Raw genomic sequence first — 6,279 nt, forward strand, 5'->3', positions numbered from 1 at the left:
AGTGTGTGTGGATGGTGTGTTGTATGCATGTGTGTATGGTGCGTGTGTGAGTGGATGATGTGTTGCACACGTGTGTCATGCATGTGCGTAGATGGTGTGTTGCATGCATGTGTGGGTGGTGTGTTGCATGTTTGTGTGTGGTGCATGTGTGGGCGGTGTGTTGCACGCATGTGTGTGATGTGTGTGGGTGGATAGTGTGTTGCACACGTGTGTGTGGATGGATGGTGTATTGCACATGTGTGCCTGGTGCGTGTGTGGGTGATGTTGCACGCATGTGTGTGTCCACCACACATCCACCTCTAGCCCTCTAACTCCGCATCTGGCTACGTGCACTGAGGCTTCACACCAACACCTCCAAATACCTGTATAGATCCCAGCCCGGGGTTCCTCCTGGTGCTCCCCCTTCCTGGTTTGTAACTCCCTCACCCCCACCTCCCTCGGGCTCCTGCACCCCACCCTGGTCTGCCCCCAACCCTGCCCAGCCTAAATGCTTTGGGATGAAGTGTGAGCAGGAGGACAGGAGGAGAAAGGAAGCACCGTGGCCATCTTCCAAACAGCACCTTGCAGCCTTAATGCCCACACACAGTGTGATCACCAGAACTGATGGGATATCACTGTCCCACGGGAGCCGTGCGTGGCTTCCTGAGCACCAAGGCTGTGTCACCCAGGCATGCTATCGAACCTCTCTGAGCCTGGTCCAGGGCTCCCACCGCCAAAGTTCAAGGGCAGCAGCTTTCCATTAGGTCACAGGGGATGACAGCCCTGGGCACCGTTTGGGAAGAGGGGTGGAGGGCTGGCTCGGACCTCTGCGGCCTCTGGGAACCTCAGTCTCTGAGAGCATGGGTCTGCCGCACCCGCTGCGCGTCTGTAGTGAGGCTCCTCCTCCCACATCAGGTACGCAGGCACCCTCTGCCCCACCGCAACTCCCACCAAAGAAATGGGGGGCCCCAGCTGCAGTGGAATCCCCTACAAGCCCTGGCCTGCTTCAGCAAAGAATGCCTGGGGGAGGTGGGTGGGCTCAGGAGCGCCAGGGTGGGCAGAGCTTGGCCCACAGAGCCGCACGACCCAGGTGCCCTGGACAGCTGAAGCCTGGTTTTTTTGTTTTGTTTTGTTTTGTTTTGTTTTTTTGAGACAGTCTCACTCCATCACTCAGGCTGGAGTGCAGTGGTGTGATCTTGGCTCGCTGCAACCTCTGCTTTCTGGGTTCAAGCGATTCTCCTGCCTCAGCCTCCCGAGTAGCTGGGATCACAGGCACCTGCCACCGCACCTGGCTAATTTTGTGGGGTTTTTAGTAGAGATGGGGTTTCACCATGTTGGCCAAGCTGGTCTCGAACTCCTCACCTCAAGTGATCCACCCACCTTGGCCTCCCAAAGTGCTAGGATTACAGGCATGAGCCACCTTGCCGGCTTGAAGCCCGTTTAACCCTGGTGTCTGCCGTGCAGTTTCTGGGAGGTCCTGTGTAGGAGCCCCAGTGAGGACTGGCCCCTTCCTTCCTGAGCGCTGCTTACTGGGCAGTCCTACGCTCTCCCATCTGGTTCTCCAATTTCCAAGCTGGGGGCATAAGCAGAGGCCAGGATGGCCTCTCGGAATCCAAACTGGGGCCCAACTGGGTTTGGGGTGCAGGGGGAGCCTCAGGTGTGGCCTGGGCTTTCACCACCCCAGCAGGCAGGAGTTAAAAGTTCACCCGGACTCAGGTGCCGACTTGTCTAGGAACTCTGGTTCCCATCTCCCTTTCTCAGTGGACTCCCCACCTTTAGAATCCCCCAGGGTGGTATCCCATGGAGGGAGGGGAGGGCCCCACTGTGGCCTCTTGTCCAGTCCCCCCTGCCTCCTGGGGGTCTCCTCCCCATTTCTATAACCCCAGAGCCATCAAACTGACAACAGGTCCAGCAGAGCGACTGGATTTTAAATCCACAGCCCTTTTTTTTTTTTTTTTTTTTTTTTTTTTTTTTTTGAGACGGAGTCTCGCTCTGTCGCCGGGGCTGGAGCGCAGTGGCCGCATCTCAGCTCACTGCAAGCTCCGCCTCCCGGGTTTACACCATTCTCCTGCCTCAGCCTCCTGTGTAGCTGGGACTACAGGCGCCCGCCACCTCGCCCGGCTAGTTTTTTGTATTTTTTTAGTAGAGACGGGGTTTCACCGTGTTCGCCAGGATGGTCTCGATCTCCTGACCTCGTGATCCGCCCGTCTCAGCCTCCCAAAGTGCTGGGATTACAGGCTTGAGCCACCGCGCCCGGCCCCACAGCCCTTCTTAACGCGGCAGCTGGGGTACAGCCTGCGGCCGGAGCGCCACCATGTCACCTGACACAGTGGAGGCCACCAGGGCCCGCCCACATCTGATGGCCACACTGGGGCCAGCTGGGCTCCCACGGAGGGCCGCGTTGGAGGGGCAGCCGAGGCTCCAGGAAGACGAACAGGCTTCACAGGGGGCTTCGGGCTGTGCCCCCACCCCGCCCCTGGCCTGGTGCTCTGGGCCGGGCAGGGGTGCGCTTCAGAGCCCATCCTTGGCCAGAGCTCCAGAAGCCGCTGCCCCAGGGCTTCCCTCCTCGATCAGGCCTGTGTGTGTGCCCTTGGTGACTCCCATGCCGGGCCAAGGCTTGGGTGGGGCTGAGGCCCGGGGTGTGCTGAGCAGGCTGGGCACCCTGGCACTGCGTGTCATGTCTGAAGAGGGCCTGGAGGCACCATGGGGAGCCGGTGGATTCTGTGCGGGGCGGGAATGAGGGTGCCTTTGAGGCTTTCCGGGTGGGTTAGCCGTGGCCTCCAGAGGCCTCTCCCGCAGCAAAAAGACCCCTTGCTGGAAACACCACCAGCCGCAGCCCCAGCTCCACAGACTGACGGTCCAGTCCCCTGGTGCCCACCACCCGGGTCTGGGGACTATTGTGAGCCCGCCACCTTGGGGTCCTCCGTGTGGCAGCTCAGGACCCCGATGCTCTTTGTGCAGTGGTTCTGGGGTCTCCGAGGTGCTGGGAAGCATAGGTGTGGGGGGACCTCAAGACAGGTGGGACTTCCCCAAAGGAGCAGAGGAGGCACCTGCAGAGGGGCCCAGAGAGCACACCCAGGTGCAGCAGATGGCATAGAGGACGCCTGGGCAGAGGATGCCGAGGCAAAGGCCCCGGGGTGTGCAGGGTATTTGCAGGTTATCTCACCTCTCTCTGGAATCATAACGTTCTCCTCACTTCTGCCCTGGCCTCCCCATGGTCTGTTCCCACCCAGCAGCCGGAAAGTGAGACCATGTCAGCCTCTGCTCAAACCCACCCTCAACCCAGGTCCTCACAGTGCCCCTGCAGGATGCACCCTGCCTCCCCTCGGGCCTCCCAGCACCCCCAGCTCACTGCCCGGCAGCCCCACTCCTGCTGGTGGGCCTACAAAAGTTCTGTAGCATTTGCTGAGGAACAATGAGATCTGGACCCCAGGGATGGAGGCTGTGGAGGGGCTGGGGGGCACCGTGGAGGGGCTGGGGGGCACCGTGGGGAGGTGGGGGGTGCCGCCCTAGCCCAGCTGCCTGCCCACCACCCATTGAGCAAGCCTCTGGTATTTAAGCCACTGTTTGGTTTAGGGCCCAATGAAAGAAGCCAGCCAATAGCAATCTCTGTGTCACCCTCTCCATTTTATAGATGGGGAAACTGAGGCTCAGAGAGGCAACGCAGTGTGCTCAAGGCCACAAGACTTCTAGGTGTGGACCTGGGCTGCATGCAGGGTGAAGGTTATCGTGACCCCCAAACTCAGGGCACCCCAGGGATGCAGCTCTGACCCCTGCCCTGAGAATGGGACACCCCAGCTCTTTCTCTCTCTCTTTTTTTTTTTTTTGAGACGGAGTCTCGCTTTGCTGCCCAGAATGGAATGCGATGGCGAGACCTCAGCTCACTGCAACCTCTGCCTCCTGGGTTCAAGCGATTCTCCTGCTTCAGCCTCCTGAGCAGCTGGGATTACAGGCGCCTGCCACCACACCTGGCTAATTTTTGTATTTTTAGTAGAGACGGGGTTTCACCATGTTGACCAGGCTGGTCTCCAACTCCTGACCTCCGGTGATCCGCCTGCCTCAGCCTCCCAAAGTGCAGGATTAGAGGCGTGAGCCACCGCGCCCGGCCAGACACCCCAACTCTTTCTGTTGCATCGAGTCCAGCACTGTGCCCTGAGGGACTGGCCCCGGGGACATTTTCAGCCACATTAGGGAAAAGAGGATGTAATGCTCACACTAACCACTCCACACCCGACTCCAGGCTGGCCTGGCGCAATGCCCTGGGGGTCTCCAAGAGGGGCAGGGCTGGTCCCCACCCACCACCTCCCCTCACCTGGTCTTGGCGTGTGGAGCCCTTGGCCAGTTTCCAGGCAGTGGTGGGCAACACCGCAGACGTGTGTTCCCCAGGGCGGGGCCCCTGAGAGCTGGGGTGGTGCAGACCCCATCCCCGTCCCCACTCCGGGAGCAAGGTCAGGGTGGGGCGGGGCCGGACGGACAATGTGACCTTTGCAATGTCCCCGGTCAAGAACTGCAGATGATAATCACGGCCGCCAGGAGGAACCTTCCTTTGAGTCTTCCACTACCATGGTGTAACGAGTGAGGGTGCGGGAGCGTTCAACAAGATAAAAAGCCTGCTTTTGTCTACGTTTTTTCCCCTTTTCTAAAAATTCCAGACACAAGGGGAGAGCTGCCCACACAGAGGTGGAGAGGTGCCTGTCCAGACACAGGGACACAGGCAGCTTGGGGAGTGACCACTAGGGCCCCACAGAACCTCACAGGTGGCCGCCCCTCCTGTTTGGAGCTGAAGGCAGACCATCTGGGAAGCCTGGGGGTAGGGAAGGGCCGGGGGGCAGCGCCCCCTCCTCCCTCCCCAGCCCCTCAAGGGGGAGCTGCCATTTCACAGCTGGTCCACCCAGCCCCAGGAAGGGGGAGGCTCCCCGGGACAGTAGCCCAAAGAGCAGGGGGTCTCCCCGAGAAGGTGCACCCCAGACAGGGCTTGTCCAGATACCACTAGGCTGGGGGCCCTGCTCCGGGGAGTTGGCGTGGCTGGAACCTCAGATGGTCCCATCCTGTGGGGGGTTTCCTGGGCCGCTTTGCTGCTCCCAACTGTGGAAGGTTCTCTTGCCTTCCCTTCCCTGCTGTTAGAAACACCCGAGCCCCTCCAGGCAGCCCCCAGGGCCCGAGTGATGAATCACTGACTTCTTGCCAGGCTGCAGGACAGGGTCGTGATGCAGAGTGGCAGGGGGATGTGGGCTGGGAGTCCCAGGGCACAGCCGGGCTGTCTCCAGGCTCCCCATCCAGCAGTTGCGCCCCCGACACACACCCGGCTCCCTGCATCCCGAGGCTGCCCGCAGCCGGCAGGGCAGGTCGGCGGCCCCAGGGAGGAATGCAGGAATGCGGCGTGCCCAGGCGAGGGGCCCTGCGCCCGCCCAAGAGGCTCTCCAGCTGCGCAGGGGCCGGGGCGGATGGAGCCAGGGTAATTAAAGCTGGTGACAGCCGAGGAGGGATAGAGACAGGAACACAGGTGGGATCCCAGGCCCCTCCGCTTGCTCTCCGGGCAGAGGGCTGAAGCAGCCCCCAGGAGAGTGTCACCTTCATGGGGGCAGGAAGAGAAGGCTGCAGGGGCACTGGGCGTCCGTGGACAGCGAGGTCTAGGAGAGGCCAGCTCTCGGCCGCACAAGGCAGGCAGAGTCACCGTGAGCCGGGCCTGGCCGGGCCCTCCCAGTTCCCACTCAGACACCCAGACGCTGGTCGCATCTAGGCCATCACGTGGTCAGGAATGGCGTCTGCCTTTGACAGGTGAGGACCCAGCTTCTGTAGGATCTCTGCTCTAAAAGAAGAGGCAGGTGGTGCCGCCCCAGCGGGAGGACAGCAGTTCCAGACCCCACAAGGCTCTAGGCTTCGGCTTCCTCATCTCTCCCGAGCCCGGGTTGACGTCCCTTCCCCACTTTCCACAGCCAGGGGACTGGACAAGTGTCTTCACTGGAGCCTTGTTTCCTCATCTGTCCCTCCCGTGGCCGTGGCAATAAATTAAATGAAAACCACAAAGGACCTGGCACACAGTAGGCGCTTAATCAATGCAGAACCCCTGCCCGCCCTTCCCCTGGAAGCAGCCACGCTTCCCTGCACCACCTCCTCTCCATGGTCATCAAACACTCGTGACAGGCCGGCCTCCCCCTGCTGAGACGCTGACAGGTCCAGGCCTCTGCTCCTCGTCCCGGTCTCTGCCACGCCTGGTGTCATGAGGGTGAAACAGGCCCTGGGGGGGCGGCAGGCATGTTCGGGACTGGCTTCCTGTGATGGCCGCCAGCGTTAGTAGTG

Source organism: Macaca mulatta, chromosome 16, assembly GCF_049350105.2.
Source record: "Macaca mulatta isolate MMU2019108-1 chromosome 16, T2T-MMU8v2.0, whole genome shotgun sequence".
NCBI lineage: Eukaryota > Metazoa > Chordata > Mammalia > Primates > Cercopithecidae > Macaca > Macaca mulatta.